This window comes from Camelus bactrianus, chromosome 14 (genome assembly GCF_048773025.1).
Source record: "Camelus bactrianus isolate YW-2024 breed Bactrian camel chromosome 14, ASM4877302v1, whole genome shotgun sequence".
In the NCBI taxonomy this organism is placed as follows: Eukaryota; Metazoa; Chordata; class Mammalia; order Artiodactyla; family Camelidae; genus Camelus; species Camelus bactrianus.
Genome location: NC_133552.1, coordinates 59,845,926 through 59,864,004, shown reverse-complemented (window position 1 = coordinate 59,864,004; position 18,079 = coordinate 59,845,926). Strand labels below are relative to the sequence as shown.

The 18,079-nt window shown below is 40.2% G+C and overlaps 1 protein-coding gene across 7 annotated transcripts in view; it reads right to left on the bottom strand.

Moving 5' to 3' along the window:
- The window catches only part of MBNL2 (muscleblind like splicing regulator 2), a 149,282-nt gene that overhangs the window by 110,199 nt on the left and 21,004 nt on the right, over positions 1-18,079 (bottom strand). The window contains exon 2 of one of the 7 annotated variants that reach the window (XM_074378436.1): positions 6,242-6,380. The exons of 5 other annotated variants lie outside the window; for them this stretch is intronic. The gene's annotated coding sequence lies outside the window, so the exon portion shown is untranslated. The remainder of the gene's footprint in view (positions 1-6,241; positions 6,381-18,079) is intronic. One more of the 7 variants, XM_074378437.1, reaches the window with a different exon arrangement.

Genomic DNA, 18,079 nt, shown 5'->3' with positions numbered 1-18,079 from the left:
TGAAATATAACTAAGATATCAAAAGAAGTAATTATAAAATAAACAATGTGTGTTTTAAAATGTCCACGCTCAGGCACAAGTATATTAGGAGACAGAAGGAAGTGATCAGATGTTTACACCTGTATGAATGTAGCACTATTTTAAGTGACAGACACAAATGCGGAATGACATAGGAAAGACAGGTGATGCCGCTTTTCAAAGTGCCAAACAACTCCTGTTAAAGTTCCTCACAAGTTAAAGAACAATCTTGCCTCAATTCATACAGTTGTTGCACACTTGAAGATTTCAATTATATTAAGGCTGTTTAAAAAATAAAAAATAAATAAAAAAAACAGTCTGTGCAAATATGTAAAACAGAGTTAAGATCTTGACCCAGATCACCCTGAACAGGATTTTTATCTATGGGAATGTCCAGCAGGACACTCAGAACTGAGATGCAGACCAGTTCTTCATTCCTAGGGAGTCACAGTCATTGCAAGATGTCAAAATCCCGTACTTCTGCCCATTACATTCCAGAGATGTTCCTTAGTCATTAGGACAATGGGGGGCAAAAATGCTCCTTTGAATTTCCAAAGTTCTCTATAGCGGGTAGTATTGTCCCCACTGAGAACAGTGCTATAGGGTCTTGGCTAAGTCTAAGTGGACTGGGCTATAAAATCGTTACTATGGTAGATACTGAGGAGCACTGGAGAGAGCTGGACAAGACCCCAACCAGAGGAAGCTCTCTCTGCTAGCACCGCCCAGGATGCATTATTGGTTGGAGATTATAGCAACGGTCCAGGAAAAAAGGAATGAGCCAGGCCCTGAGTTTTACTGCAGGGGTAGGAAAGAAGAGGAGGAAGGCGACTAAGATTGCAGCTGGGATAAAACCATTAGAAAAAGATAATTTGGGGGGACTGGGAGTGAGGAGTGCAGGAAAGAGATTAGCCCAAGAGGACTTCAAAGTTCAGCTCCTGTGTGGGTAGAAGGACACTGATGCTCTTCCCAGGAGGAAGGACATTAGGAAATGGGGTTGGAAATGGGGACATAGAGGTCGTGGTCATGGATGCACAGTTGAAATTAATATTCATAAATGATAGCTAAAACCACAGAATGGCTAAAGTAAGAGAGAGAAAAAAGAGACAGAAACACATACTAATATTTGTATCCGCCTATATCTAGAAGAGAAAAAAGAAACACCTGAACAGAGTCAAGGACACTCTGCTCAGTGATGCAGAGGTGACTGCAAGAAGAGGAGCCAGTGAAACCACAGGAGAAGAAGGAGAGACAAAAGGTCCTCTGAGCAGTGCCACATCAAGAGTGCTGGGAGAGAGGTTCAAGGGGGACCGAGTAGCCAAACAAATTCAGTGTCACCAGGAGATCAAGGGCATGGGGACAACTGGTGGTAGCTAGAAGTCACTACTGACTTTCCAGGTGGCAGTTTCTGTGGCACTGGCTGCAGGCGGAGAGGGGAGGGAGGACGGGAAGTGAGGTGCCCAGCGCCCGGAGCTCTCCCGAGTATCTGGGGTATCCTGCAGGAGAGTGTTGAGCTCCACTGCTTGGCAGGCGGGAGGGCACCGATGACCTGCACGCTCCTGGGGAAGTCGCTTTTGTGAACCTGAGGTTTGCTCACGGGATTGTCAGGTCGCCCTGTGGGAAGACCCAGGGGAGCTGGAGAGAGAACCTGCTTCTCCCATCACCGCCCTTTCCTTTCCTTTCTTTTCTAAATGGAAGAAGAGAAACACAACAGGAGCTTGGGAAAGTGGCAGGAATGGAGGTGTGGACCAGAGAGCTGAGGCAGGCCAGAGGAGGCCCCCAAAGGATGGCGAGGGACGGGCCCACTAGCTCCAGGGGAGACTCAGCCTCGGCGAGAAACAAGATGCTCATTTCTCGGGCACAGGGCCAACAGAGGGTGGAAAGTGAGGGCGACAGCCTGGTTTCCAGGCAGAGGGCAGGCAAATGGAGGTGGGGGCAGGTTTTCTCTTGTGGCTCCTACAGCTCAGTCAGGAAGATGTTCTACTTTTGAGACAGGCCGAGGTGAGTTCCGAAGCTTGGAAGCGTGGGATGTCCCTGCGGTCAGAGTGCTAAAGCCAGGGAGTGACAAGCAGCCCAGAAGACACAACCTCAGTAGGGCAACGTGAACCTGTTCCGAAATGAACAATTATGGTTTCTTCACTCTCTCCTTCTACCCTTGGCACACTCAGAGCAGGGGCACAGAAAGGATGCTGCCAAACTCAAAGGTCCAGGCCTTGCAGATGGGACAATTTAAAGCAACACAAAGGCCTGAGTTATTACAACAAGAGGACACGTGGAGCTGGCTTGAAATTAAGGACGTGGGTGAAAGGGCTGTACTTTTCCCCTTGTGGAAATTGTCTCGGTTATCCTATGACTGTTTCTGAGTGCATTCTAAAGTATATGGGGGGGTGTGTGTGTGTGCGCGTGCGCATGCGTGCGTGCCATCAGAAGCAGGAATGGCTAGAATCCCCAACCAAGAGGGACTGGATCCGTCGTGGGCTCCGCATATAAGAAGCACATGTGATCTGCCAGTGAGAGTGAAGAGCCAGAGGCTTCCCCTGGATGAGAAGGAGCATCTGCGCAGAAAGTGCCATAGGAAGCACGCACGCGTCAATGAGAAGCCCAAGAACCAGGAGGCAGGTGCTGGAGGGGGCGCGTGCACAGAGCCAACTCATAGGTTCCTGGGATGACAGTGCTAACCTGGGGGTTAACAGCGAGGTAAGTCCCAGGTACTAGCTTAGAACAAACACTTACTGAGAAGCATTTGAGATACTGTTTTTTCAGGTGAAAGGTAATAAAGATGAGCGCAAAGAGTTTATGCCTGGTGGCCAGTGTTAAGAGGAGAGGAGGAGGCTAGTATACCTATGGATGGTGAGTGGTGAGGGGAAAGGGGGATGGAAGGGCTAGAACACAGGCAGTTTGGCTGCAAAATCGGCCAGGCCTCTGTTTCATCATTCTCTCCTCCAGACTGTAGCTTTAAACCTGCTAGATAATGTTGACTCCCAAATGTGTATCCCTTTCTCTCACCTCTTCCTGCCATCCCTCCCTCCCTCCCTTCCTCTGATGGCCTACATCTGATACATTAGGAAATTCCACTGGTTTCACATTGCTAATCGATCCAGAATCTAGGCCCTTCTCACCACCTCCACTGCTGCCACCTTCATCTAAACCATTCTCTCTCCCCTGGGTTAATGCAGTGGCCTCCTAATCCTTGCCCACTACAGGTCCATCTCAATGTATTATTCTGAAGGATGTTTTGAAAACATAATCAGATCGTGTCACTTTTTTGCTCAGTTGCCTCCAGTGGCTTCCCACCTCCTGAGGGTGAAAACCAAGAGCCTTGCAGTGGCCTCTGCGGACCTCCATGATCCACCCACACCTTCCTGGCCTCCTCCCACTTTGTCCACTCCCCTTTAGCCATCATCACCTTTGGCTGGGCCTTGAGCAGCCAAACATGGGCCTGCCTGGGGTTTTGACCTGTTCCTCCCCTGCGGAGAATGTGCCTCTCCCAGATGTTCAGACATCAGCCTGGAGAGGCCATTCCTGATGTGATATTGTATAAGTCCTACCTCCTCACTCTGGCTCACCCTGCTTTATTTCCCTTCAAAGCCTTAACACTGTTTGACACTCACATATTTACGTACTTATCTGTTCATTTTCTCCCCCAGCCAGAATGTGATGTCTATAAGGGCAGAGTCCATCTGTTTCTCTGACATCTGATGCAACACCAAAACTTTAGGACACAGTAAACACTCAATAAATATTTGCTGAATAACTGAGTGGCTGAATGAACAAACAGGTGAATGGGTGAACATAATACCCAGTGCAGAGTTTGTGCTGCCTTTAGAGTTTGTTTTGTTCCAGCCTCATGATGGGGTTTGGAATATTTCTCAGCCATTGTTGTTCTTACTGTTAGTTCTCTGGGGCTCTGACTTCTTAGCTTTAAAAACCAAGAGGGTGCAACAATTTCTAAGGCCACCTCTGTCCTTAAAGTTCTGTGATTATGCAGTGATTGGCAAGGATGAGTTAAGGAGAAATGTATTTTTAGGAACTCTTCTGGAAATCTTATCAGCTTGGCTGGGTTTGGCCTAGATTTGTTAGCTGGCCTTTTGAGCCAGGGGATCTAACAGGAACATCGGTGCGGGGTGGGGGAGGTATTTGGGGAGCTCATTGTGTTCTTCCTCCGGAGTTCAGATCCAGTGGGGTGTCCAGGTAGGGAGGAGAGGAGGTGGGGTGCTGTCCTCAGGCCCAGGAAAGAGCAGGTCTTGAATACTCCAGTCCCAGGCTGCAAAAAGGACACAGATCTAGGTCTTGGGACCCCAGAGGTTTCATTCTTCCTCTTGACGTTGTCTTTTCTATTAGAACAGCACAGAGACTGCTCCTGTGCACCAAGAGCTCTCAACACCCCCAGCCCTGTCTTCCTGTGTGGTGCTGGGAGCTGCTCTCAGACCTAGAGGGTCTCAAACTTTCTGAATGGGAGCAATACTGGCTCCTGAAGTCTGTCGGCAAAAAAAGGTTGCTAAAAGTAGATGTGAGTTTGTTTCTTGATAAAACTGGGCTCCAGGAGGCCCATCCCTGGCCCTGGTGTTCTCTAGCAAGTAAAGGCCCAATTTTTGAGCCACATGGACCCTCAACATAGGGTACCCTGGGGGGTTAACACATCTCTGAAGGCAGGCCAGACACAGTAAGTTTTCCTCTGCTCTGGTTGCCTGAGGCAATGGCCATTGCTTGGTCCCATTCTTCCTAAGATTTGTGATTCCGTGTTGAACACATCCCAGAGAGGTTCTGCTGGGAAGAAATTTCCAGCTCTCCAACCACTTTTCACATCCAGCCCCACCCCACTAACTTTGTGGAAAACACCTGTCACAGAACCAGATATGGGGTATGTGGATTGGATGTGCCAAGGGTTCAGAAGATTCCAGAAGGATGCAGAATGCTACACGTTTGTTTGAACACGGTGGGGAAGATACCAGCAGGTCAGGCATGCAGGTGATGGCATTTCATTAATATTTAAGCAAATAAAAATTTCCCTACAGAGCACCATTTGACTTCTGCAGAAAAATAGAACCCAGGAATTCAGGAACAGGGAGAGGTCAATCTATTGAAATAGGATTTTAATTTTGTTGTCATTTCACTCACCCTGGAAGTTAAAAAAAAAATTAATTTCCTGCCACACTTTAAAAAATCGCCATTGAATCCACAATGCATGACTCAAGTCCCAAGTATTTCAGGCTACAAAAATGGTGTGAGTCAACGGTTCCTCTTATCTTTCAGGAAATGGAGCTAACTGCTAGAATCGAAACCAACAACAAGTATTTACTGCGCTTAAAACCCGGAGCATAAAAAGGTAATAAAAAAGGACAAACCTGGCAACAACATGTACATTCTGTACAATGTACGGCAGTCTGGTACTGGGCGTTATTAGGTAACCGGATTGCTAATGGCTGGAGGCGGGTAGCATCGGCGCACGACTTGTTCAGTGCGGCTCGCCCTCCCATCCTTTCCCTCTTGTGTTGCCTCTCCGCCCAGACGGGGCACTCCTCGGAGGCTAATCACCACTCTGGCTCTGCTTCCCCGCTGCCGCCAGTTGTCATTATTTCTAAGCAACGTCACCCTGTGCTGTGTCACCATGGCAACCGTGGGCCACCACTTGGAGGAGTGCAACAGGGAAATTGGGGGAAAGGAAAAATAGTCATTGCTCCTAGTCACGAGCAACTTCTGCGGTAGCAAACGTGCTTCTTCCCATTTTACGGAAGGGGAGACTGAGGAACGGGCTAACGCTTTCCCTCATTCCTGTGAGTGAGGAGGAACCTGGAAAGCCTGATGACCACACCCTACACATGCTCCCTTGTTGACATGGAGTTCACTGAGTCATTTCAACAAGCATCCAGTGTGACGGGAACAAAAGGACAAATAAACAAACAGTGAGGGTGGGTGCGTCAATATTTTGAGCCAAGGGGTCCTTAGACAACTATTTTAATGTCTTAACCACTGCTCTCTTAACTACATACCTTGCACGTTTTCTTCAAACACACAATTCTTATTTAAATGTAAGTAGTTTTGCTTTTCCAGGTCTACTGGTCTGTGGACGTGACTCAGTTCCTTAATTCTCCTCTGCCAATTGCATTTCTTTCAAAGACATATCCATTTTCCTTTAAGTGTTTTTTAAGAGGCATACTGCTGAGTTGGAAAATTAATAACCTGGTATAACCTGTGATACCACCCTCACCACAAGCTCTCAAGTTACCTGTTCATTATTTTTCAAAATGATTTTATCACCTGCGTTCCCATGTGCCTACTTCAATTGCTCTTCTAATGCTGCTTATTCCTGAAACTGGTCTGACCTCCTTCTCTAAGAGAGCCAACAGCTTGGAATCAAACCAGATCTGACAAGATAAAAAGAGAGAGAGGAAAAAGGGTAGAGTCTGAATAACACCTTCTCTGGTATGCAGATTATCACATGGCTACCTACTTACACTCTTTGCCTATTACAGTGCCCGAAAATTTTTTGTCATTAACACTGTATGAAACAGCAACTTGACCATGAAGTAATGCTTTTGCATTGAAAGCATTATTTTCCTAATGCCGTCTCTTTTTAGCAGGGATGAAGTGGAAATAATTTTTATGATGACAATAAAACTCTTATGTGTATAGATTTAAAAAACAAGTTTCTTCTGTATAGCACAGGGAACTATATTTAGTACCTTGTCATAACCTTTAATAAAAAAGACTATGAAAACAGATATATGCATGACTGGGACATTGTGTTCTACATCAGAAATTGACACATTGTAACTGCCTGTACTTCAATTAAAAAAAACCTCTGTGTAGATGTAAATGGTGTTTTGCTTATTGAAATGGGTCTGCTTGGCAGCAATCAAGATGACTTTTTCAGGATTTAAGAGAAGTGTGCATCTAAATGAAAAATGGATAGTTTACCTAAATCCATGCTCCTGAGAGTCAAGAGATGCAGCTTATATGACCATGTGCCCTTGAGCAAGTGGTTAAACCTGAAAGTTCCTTTGCCCCATCAATACTAGGTTGTTGCCAAGACCCTACTGATAAACTATCTCTGAAAGAATCTGGAAGACTTAACACAGAACACTAGCATAAGGACTTCATTCCTGGGGTCCTTTCGAGCTGTGGCAGTGAGCACTGCACCTGACGGTGGAGACCTTGGTGAAGGCCAGTGATAACCTCTGCAGCACTTGGCAGAGAGGATCCTGCCTGCACCACGTTTCCCAGGAAGAATGACTCAGCAGCAGCAAACATTTATGAAGCCGGGCTACGCACTCCTCACTGTGCCCGGCCCTGCAACCAATGCTCCATCAACTCTGCCCACAGGTGTCACCAGCTCTCATGTAGCTTTGCAAACGCTAGTTCTGCTATTTTCAAAGAAAACTGTTGATAAAGATCCCTGTCCTCAAGCCAGCAGTTTTAAGGGTTCTCTCTTATCTGTCTTAAGCTGATGCTTTAGAACTCCTAAAGGTTCCCTTCAGAAAGAGAAGCACTTTGGTGACCAAGAGTCAGAAAGAAGAGTGTTTGGAGGCACAAGTCCGTGGGTAGATCATGGACAGTGTGTGGATAACTGTCTTAGTGCCCCTCATTCCCTACCCAAACCACCATTATCTCATTAGGTTTTGGGCAGGTTCTAGAAGGAAAGGGCAACCAGTATTCTTTTTTCCAAAGTGGAAAAGTATAAAAATGCCCTCTGAAACACACTTGCCTGCCCCTTGGGAGCAGCCTAACTGCCTGTCAGCAAATGGGTAGGGCTGGCAGCTGGAAGAGCTGAGTGTTAGTTTTTGCGCAGTCCCCCTCCAGGCCTCAGTTTACTAAATCATAAAAAAAGGACAAAGTAGTGGTTTTCAGACTCAGATGTAAGATGCTACATGGCCAAAGATAAACATATAGTGTAGTTTATGGAGGAATCAATTTTACTTAAAAAGTTTTGGTATAAAAGGGGTAAATAATTTTATAGTAGAGCAGATACATATAACGGAGTAGAAGGTAAGATTTAGAAAACGTTAGATAAGTAAGGAAACCTGTTCTGTCGGTCCTTCTATGCCTCAGGAGAACATCGCCTCTCTCCTCTGCCATCGGGATGCCTCAGTGGAAAAAATGTAAGAAATGCTGGACAGCAGGACTTTTCCATGCCAGGGATTGTGCTGGTTGCCTAGCAGTGAGAGGGAACTTAAGGGAGATGCGTGATCTAGTGGGGTTTGGGTTGTTAACTGCAGCAGAAACACAAAAGTTCATTAAAGCTAAAGGTTTCATCTGAATCACTAATCCCCTTCGAAAAAGAAAATAAACCTTCCCCAGGCCATTCACTTGCCTAAAATGATCATGGGGGTGTACTCTGGACTTAGTGTCACCTTTGGAGCCGGGACATCTAATATGCCAATGAATTTACTACAACATCAGGACCAGCCAAGAGCACCTGGGCTGTTCATGTCACTGAAAAGTAGTAGCCTTTGGGTTTAAGTTGTATTTGCTCACATTTGACAGGAGTCAATCTTGCTTTAAGAAATCCATGAAACTAACTATTTTTCTTAGGAATTTACACTATGACCAAGGACAGTACAGTAATTAAGAAGCAGATTTGGGAATGCAGATCATTTTATATCTCTTTATATTAAAGGAAGGGGGACTAGGTCTAAGGTCAAAAGAAGTCAAAGTGCAAGTTCAAATCAAATGTTTAGACTGAGAAAAATATTTTCAGAATAGAGGCAAATGCTTTTCAGAGGGTATTGAAGAGATAAGTTACAGTAAGACTGTTAGAGTAAGTTAGTAATATTAATTTTATTTTAATTTAAACTTTTACAACCAAAATTTTCATAAGCTCCAATTCTTAAAATATTAAGTGCTTTCCTTATCAAACATAATGTAACAAAATCCTCCATCATGCTTCAAAAATTGGAATTTTTTTTTATATTTCTAGGTGTGAATTATGATACATTTTTCAAAGAGAAATCTTAAATTTAACAAATTTGGAAATGATTCAGTGTTATAATATTTTAATCTAAATATCTAAATGCTTCCTACTCAGCAACATTTATCAGCCAAACTTTTAGATGCTTGAAAAAATTTTATTGGAAAACTCCTAAGAAAAATGTAGCACATTTTCTAGAATGTAAACTTCCAAAGAACACTCTATGATCATTTCTGTAATAAGTATAATAATAAGTATGGTGTTACTATAAAAAGAAAATTTTTGTGTATCATTATTTCATAAAGGGAAGATTAGCTAAAGGGTTTTTTAATGAGTGTGAACACTAGTAAACTTGGAGCACATTTAATTTCCCTGCATTTACTTGTATAGGTCCACACTTTAATCAACTGAGCAAGCTTAAAGAAGACACGAAAAACGGGAGAGTTGGGAAGAGCACTCTGGCAACAAACGAACAGTATCCATACGTGATGTTAACGTTTACTCCTGTGTCACAGGTGTTTCTATTTCAAAGGATGAAGTTTTAACTCATAAGAATATAATTATATAATTAGAATGTAATAAGAACTTAATAACTGTGTAAGTTTTCACCTGATATCCTTTAATCAAGTCATGAACTTTTTTGGGTACAATTATGTGACCAGAACTGTGCATCCCTAAGTCTAGGCTGAGATTCCCTAGAGTTGAGACTAGAATTTTTCCTTACTTTGCTTTAAGCACAAGGTTCAGTCAATATTTGTTGAGTAGATAAATGAATGGACGGATAGATGGATGGATGGAAGGGACAAAACAAAAAAAGTTTTGGTTCTCTTTATTTTAAATTTATATATCAGTTATATTTTCTATAAAGCAAGAAACTTTTGTGCAATTAGTCTAAATGTATGAGCCTGAATTTTTTTAATATCATAAAACTAATATTTATGAGATGTGTAAGTGCCTTAGATTTCAGTTAGCAAGATGAAAAATCTGCTGGTTGCTATTATTAAAATTCTCCAGGGAAACTTGCATTCATAGCAGGATATAAAATAGAGAGAAACCTCTGTCACTATTTTTGAGAATTTTCAGAACATCAGCTGTTCAGAATTTTCAAAAAGTCATGAAATTGTGCAGCCAATACATTAATATGTAACAAGAATATATGGTATAACTATTGGAAAAGGGGAGAACATGTTATCATTATCTTCAGATAATATGATTATATGCCCAGAAAATTTAAGAGAATCAAATTTAATTCTCACAAGGAAAAAGTCAGTCCTGTTAAGCTGCCAGAAGTAAGATAACTAAAATTAAATAGAACCAATAGTTTTCTTGTTCTGTAGCATAGCAATAAATCAGGTAGAATATATAATAGAAAAATATATCATTCATAATAGCTACATAAAACAATTGGGAATAATGCTAACTGAAAATGTACTGGACAAACATAAAAATTAATCAACTTTACCTGGAGATATAAAGTAACATTTAAGTAAAATTGAGAGCTATTTCTAGATTAACATTCTTATCATTTAAATATGTTCCTACAAAATTAATTTATAGAGTTAACACAATTTTAATAAAGTCTTAAAAGGATTTTTTGTTGCTGGAAGAGGTTGCTCCGAGTACGGGAAAGATTAAAAAGTATTTTGAAATTTATCTGAAGAAGAAATAGATGAGGGCAGAATGAAGTTTCTGAAAAAGAATTATAATATTTGGAATTGGCCTTAGTAGATGCATACATATAATACTAATCTAAAACAATCAAAACAGTTTGTTACTGATGAAGGAATAGATAGATAAATCAATAGAATTGACTACAAGTATCTTGAAAGAGATCCCACTATAACTAAGAACTTAGGGTCCAAGATAATAAGTACTGCACATGGGAAAGGGTGCCTTATTTGTATCGAATAAGAATTGTTTAGAAAAATTGGGGAAAAAATTAATTTATAAACTCAACTTGTACTGTTCATCAAAATAAACTCCATGTTGATTTGATTAAAAAGATCATCCAGAAAAAGGCAAAAGAAAATACAGGTGAATCTTTAATGGATAACAGGCATGCAAGTCTTTCTAAGAATTAAAAAAAACAAACAATGTAAACAAAGAAAATAAAGAACAACAACAGAAAGGTCAATCTTTAATGGCTTCAATATGTGGGAACTCAAAGCTTCTGACTTCTTGGTATAATGTCAACTTGAGCATAAGTAGCTGTCTAACTTCCCCCACAAAATCCCTAGTGAAATAACTAAAGGCTGATTTAAAAAATATGGGAAAAGAAAACTTTAAGCTGTGTTAGAAACAAGGAAAGTGTATCAGCATGTTTTGAAGTCTGTGCTATTACTAGTTATACTGAAAAACTCCAAATTTTGCCCAGGAGCTATATTAAACCGAAAAACAACAGTTCAGTGATTTCTCCCTTGCACAGCCGAAATAGCAACGGCAGGGAGGCTTGGCTGGGTTGGATACTCGGCATGCAAGCTAAACAAAGGAAAGGCTGGGTAGAGAGAAGTAACTCCTATGACGAGAAACTGAGCAGAGATGACGCATCCCTGCTGGGTACCCCGTGGCCGGAACTCCCTCCACCACCACTGAAGCTGCGCCACCGCTGAACTCAATCAAATTGACACCAAGGAATCATCTAGTTAATATTTGAGGAGAGGTTTCCATCTACAGTCAGGTGGCAATTTAGGAGCTGTAAAAAGACTTCTCTGCCCTGTCTGAATAAAAAGGACCAAACCTGGACAGACTTCTTTTCATGCACAATGAATGAATGAAGAAAAGACAAACAAGATAAAAATTAGATATGCAACAAAGATTCAACATGAGACCGATGGAAAGATTCTGCAAACCAAAAAGAGGGTCACAATGGAGCACCCAAGATTCATCATTAATAAGTAGGAAATATTAAGACAGCATCTTGCTTTGAGTTTTCAATAAAGTTCAGTAAAGCTCGTCCTTTCTTCATGAACTTACAAAATAGGAAAGGAAAGATGAGAAGAAAAGACAACAGGCTGGATTGAAAAGGAACTGAGAGAAAGCCAGAAATAAAAATGGTAATTGGTTGACACAAGCAAGGAATCTGAGTAAACCAACATTTCAATGGCAGATTAAAAATCTTAATTTTCTGTAGTAAAGAGCACTGTCAGGATACAAAATGGACTCAATGAGGTGGAGAATACACAAGACATAGTTATACAACATAGAGAAAAAGGAACAAGAGTTTAAAATGATCAGAGACCTAGTGACATATACGGATGTCAGACAACAAAGATCCTAGCTTAGAATTATTAACGCCCCAGCGAGGAGCGGGGAGCAAATGAAATAGAAGCAATAATTAAAAGATGTAAGTAAGAAAGTCTTGAGAGGTTCAAAAAGGAACTGAGAAAGAAGATCCAAAGAGACTTCTGTGTCCTGAGCAAAGCAATGAAAAAAGCTTCTGAACTTAGAGCATCCTAGCAATTGTGAAGATAAAGGAAGATTTCTAAAATTATTAGCCCTTCTGCCCAAAAAAGGGTTAGCTACAAATAAATTGATTGGCTTCTGATTTCTCTTTTGCAGTACAAAACCCTAAGAGCCAAAAGAAACATGCCTCTTGAATTTTGAGGGGAAAATTTATTACTCCAAAGAATATACTCAATTATATTAGGTTTCCTGCATCAAAGTGAAAAATATTCTCAAATATGCAGGAATCAAAAAATACAGCAGTTCCCAGGAATGCCACTTTGAGGGATATATCCTAAAGGAGAAAAAAATCAGGCATTGGGATTAAACACTCATATATCAGGATGTTAATCACAGCATGATTTATGAAAATAAACAGAACTAATGTAAATGTTAAGTGACAGGAAATGCTACTATAAATGATGGTACCTTCGTATCACTGGACATCAAGCAGCTCTTAAAAACCATGTTTTCTAATAATACAGAATGTCAGGTCCAAACACTCATGTGATATTAAATATTTTATATTTTTTTCTTCAGGAAGCAAATATTTTATTATCGGAAAATAAATAAAACAAAAAACATTCTGAGACAAAAATTCTAAAAATGTCCCCTGGGCTTTTATGCTTGTGAACATGTCACTTCCTCATTTAAAACTGAACAATAGGTCAAATGTTATGAAGATCTAGGGACAATCATTTACAAATTGGATACACTTTCCAGACTGAATATCCCCAAATGCAAGAACATAGCAAGATAGGGAAATCACAGTATTTTGCTAAGTGTGGACATATTTTCATTATTGTGAACTTTGCCCAGTTAGATGAGATAATAAGCATATTATATATCATTGTCTGTTGTCCAAGTTGCTCAGCAGAAATTATAATAATAAATATTACCGAAAAATAAGTCACAAGGTAAAATACAGTTTAATATTTAAACAATTCGATGTTAATTTGAATAATTCAAACTCACAGTGAGTGGGTTGTGGTCGGGGGCTGGCCAACTTTTAAGAAAAGAGATTAAATGAAAGAATGAACAGAGTGACAATAGCTTGCAAATTGTAGCTTTCTAATAATAGTACAATTTGCATAACACTTTTCATAGAACTTGGAATAAAAATGTTACACTATAACTGCTTATTATTACTTCTAATAATAAGACAAAACTAATGTAAAATTAACCACCAAGGCACCAAATGAGACAGTTTTAACATTACATTTAGGATATGGCTCCACTTCCTCTTCATCTCCTTTGATTTTACAGGATTTTAGGAAAAAAGAGTGGAGTCTAAGAAAAGAAAAGGTATCTGAATTTTACTATTCTTAACAGCAATAATGAACATAGAGTTACTTTTTGTATTTTAAATGGTTGAAGATATTAGGCTGAGGTTTGGTCTCTTTGGGGACTCAGCACGTTTTTTAAGAAGGGTTGGCTAAGGTTTGGAATGAAGCATGAGTCTGTGGTATCAGCTACCCATAATCACTGTCATGCTGTAATCAAAGAAGCTATTCAACCACATACAAGAGCCTCAAACATGACTATGAAATATTATGAAAAGTAAATTGTTATGCAAAGAATAAATAATTACATGTTAAATCCAGGAGTAATAAATATGGGAAGGAATATTTGCAAAGAAACATGGTTTCTAGTGCAACATAAAAACATTACACTAGAATGAGATTGTCTGATGATAAATTAAGATGAGAAAGTGTGATGAAGGATTTTGCCATTTTTACTTGCATTCAAACCAAATGTTTTCCAGATATGAGTGCCTCTAGGTTTGGGGGTTAAAAGTCATAAGTAGAGCCATTGGTCTGCAGATCCAAATATTAACTGCTTGTAAACGATTTAAAATAAAGATAATGGCGCTCAATCAAAATGTAGTTAAAATATAGGGTAAGTGACATTGTTAATTGCTTTTTTAAAAGCTATCTGACTAATGAACAAACTCAAGAAAACATCTAGAGTTCTAAACAGTTTTCACATAAGCAACGCCACTGCCTTGAATCCACAGATGAGTGTTCCAGAGTTTATCATTAACTTGAGCCAATAGACAAGAGAAATAGATATGGAAGAAATGACACCTACCCTAAGAGCTCTGAGAAGAACCATAGTAACATTCTTCTAGAATGAAAAGCTGGTGGCTTTCTGTCCCAGACCTTAGAATGTTATCTCTTCTCCTGTCCTTCTTTCAAAGGGAATCAAAAGACAATTCAGAATTTTAAAAATTAGGGTAGCGTACCAAAGGGGAAAAAAAAAATCTCAGCTTGTTCTCTGAGGGCTTTTATAGTATTAACATATAGCCTGGTTTCAGGTGCCCATTCCTCCTAACACCGCTGAACATGAAGGACTGAGTATGGCTACTGCAGTCTTTACTGAATCGCCTTTTAAAAGAAACCTGGTGGTCAGTCAGGGCTCTCTGCATGTCTTGGTTAAAAGCTTCAATACAATTATTATTATTAATATTATCAGCTGTTATTTACATAGAATTTTATACAGTGGATAAAGTGCTTCTAGAACACACTATCTCATTAAATTTTGGGAGTGGACAATTGGTACTCAAAGGATTGGTTTGGAGACTGTCAGCCTACAAAGTAAGGAAGAATTTCAATGACTAGTTTCATTATTTAGGCTACTCAACACTTTCTTCCCCAGATTATCAGTATCGGTCTCATTTTGACCCCATAAGTGATTCAGATTCATGATTGCCCCAGAGCTATTTACAGAACAGCAATAAGCATATTAAGAAAATCTACTGGCTTTGTGATAAAGCTGACTGTAACCAGCGCTTAAAGCTGATATCTGTGTCCTTCAGCAGGAAGGAAAAATCCTGTCTGGGGGAGCCTATCCTGTGGTGTGGCTTAGTACAATAGCTCTCTTTTTCTTTACAGGGTCAAAAATTCAGCAAAAGAAATTAATAAAAAGCCTTCTCAGAGGGGAAAGAAAAAAAAGCCTCTCTCCCTACCTCCAACCCCACTGCCCCCTCCCACCAAAAGACAGAGACAGAAAATTTTAGAAACAGGAGTATATTCACAGTGCTTAACTAAAAGCAGACTTCCTCTGGATTAGAGCTGCAATTTACATACTGTATAAAATGTCAGGATGATATTCTGGTTCTTTACACACACTGCTGATTTTTATTGTATACTTTACAGTCTTTATCCTCCTATAAAAATTTCCCCTTTGTAGGTTTAGATAATTTTCTAACATAAAGAGTAGGCATTCACGTTTTCTTTTTGAAATAGAAAGGCAAAGTGGTTTGCAATAAACATTTGAAGCTCAATAGGCATTGGCCCAGAAAGATATATATATATATATATATATATATATATATATATACATACACACACACACACGCGCGCGCGCGCGCGCACACACACACACGTATATACGTATACAGAGAGGGGGGAAATAACAGCAACCAACATTTATTGAGGGCTCTCAAAATGCTAAATTTCTACAATTCTTGTTAGTTAATACATAAAACGTCACTGCTAAAGTCCTGTTAAAAAGTTGGCACGAGTGGTTGTGTTTAATGGTTGTGTTTAAATTCTGAACTCCAAACAGAAATTTCAGCCAGCTTTAGAGGCTGGTTCCAACTGAAGCTCTACATTGAACTGACAGTTTAAACATTTCTGAACCTCACTTTTCTTATCTATAAAATGAGACAATATTTTATCTCTCAGGGCAGTGGGGAACATTAAATTAGAAAAAAATTTTAACATTTTGAAAGTAATTGTCAAAGTGCCGAGGACACAGCGGATGCTTTAGAAGAGTCAGTTCCCTTCCTCTGTTCTATTCATTATCTGTTATTTAATCTAGAATGAAAGAAAATTGTGCTGCTCTGTGGACCTGGCCTTGAATTTCAGATTTGTTTTAGTGGAGGGACATAAGCACTTGTTCACTTTCTTTCAAAAACTGCAATAGTTAATGACTCCAAATTAAACTATAACAAAATATCAAAATACCATTTCAAAGGGCTCATTCCAGTATTAACAGCCACCCCTTCTGCTAATATTACATTCAGGAGAAAGAAGGGTTGTGAAATAATTTTGCTTCCTCAAACTTAGTGAAAATAAGAATGCATTTTACATTGCTAATTTAGAAAATGCAACTTAATTTTGTGACTCAGGGTTTAAGTGAGATAGTTCAATGGCTACCACCCTTGAAGAAAGAACCTTCACCTCTGGATTTTGAAGACACCAGGAACTGTGTGACCTGCAACATGGAAGTTACTACTGCTTTGTGGTCTATTCCAGAGATGACTTTTGTGAGAACTGGAAGGGTCTACACCAAGGCTGGCAAATGGATGTCACTCAGGTCCCCTCTTGCCACCATTCCCATCCTCGGCAGGCATGACTAATTGATCCCAGTACGTTTTCCCTGTGAATCTAGACTTGGCATTCAAAAACTTCTCAAAACAAGTTTCTAGGCAGGCAGCCACCACCAACTGGTCAGAGTTCCCTTGTGAGTTGAAACCACCCCCAGACTAGGCTAAAGGTTACCTTTGAACTACTTATGAAAAACGGGGGCAGAAGGTGCGTGCTTGCTGAATAAATTAACAGTCTCAATGTAATTCTAATGGGAATATTTACCCTACTTATGAGACCAAACTTCTCAGGTGTTTCATTACCATTCATTTAGATATAAATACCTGTAATAGTACTTATAAATCATTCTTCTCTCTTCATTAATAAGAGCTTCTTAAGAGCCATTATGAGATAAAATAGTCTTGGCCAGTTCACATTGCTGTGTGTCATTATAATTAATAAAAGTGTATATCTTTATGAATAGTCTATAATTCAGGCTCTTCAGTAATTAGATTGAAATGAAGGTTTATTCTATTTCAATTTCATTTGCTGTAGTAGTGGACAAACGTAAGCCTACCCCAGCGCAGACCCGGAGTGCCTTTCACCCAGATAAGCCTCTGTTTTTACGGGCAGAGTAAAGATGTACCCAGAGCTGATTTCTTCAAAACAAGCCCTGGGAAACAAAGGTCTGATTCTTTGGCCAGCGTGCATTAGTAGCAAAACAAACAGGCCATTATATCTGTGGCAAAGAATGAGATTGCAAAGTCAATGAGGAACAAGGCGCATTATCAGCTGGTCTACATTGTAAAACAAAGGCACAAAAGCCCTGTTAATACGTGAAAAAGCCCTGTTAATACGTGAAAAAGCCCAAGTTTCATGGTTCTCAGAGAACTTCAATGGTTTGTGGGATCATCCTGAATTTCAGTTGACTTGTCTTTATTTGTTTCCATATTTTTCTTCGCAGATGACACGTTTCCCTTAGCTTTCCTGGTCATGATCTCTGCAGCGCTGTTGCTGGGTACCAGCCTCCGTTTCTCTCCGTACCTCTCAATTTGTTGTTCTGAAAATTATAGCCCGTGTTTACTCAGGATGGCTAAAAAAGTCATCATGTTTGCAATGCAAGCGACCTTAAATTCACTGCAAGCATTTTCACGAGTGGGGTTTTTCTTTGGGACTGTGGTAATATTTGAGATAAACTAAAGACAACTAAAGAATCGCACTGGCATTTCACAAGCCTTTCTGTGACCTAACCCTGTAATGCTAATGCCTTTAAACTATGAGGGATTTTGAAACCACCATTATCCAATGTCATGTGAGATGAATTTTTTTTTTTTATTTCATCATTTTTAGCCAGTGGGGAGGGCAGGAGATGGTCCATTCTGTGGCCGAGAAGGGTGTGGTT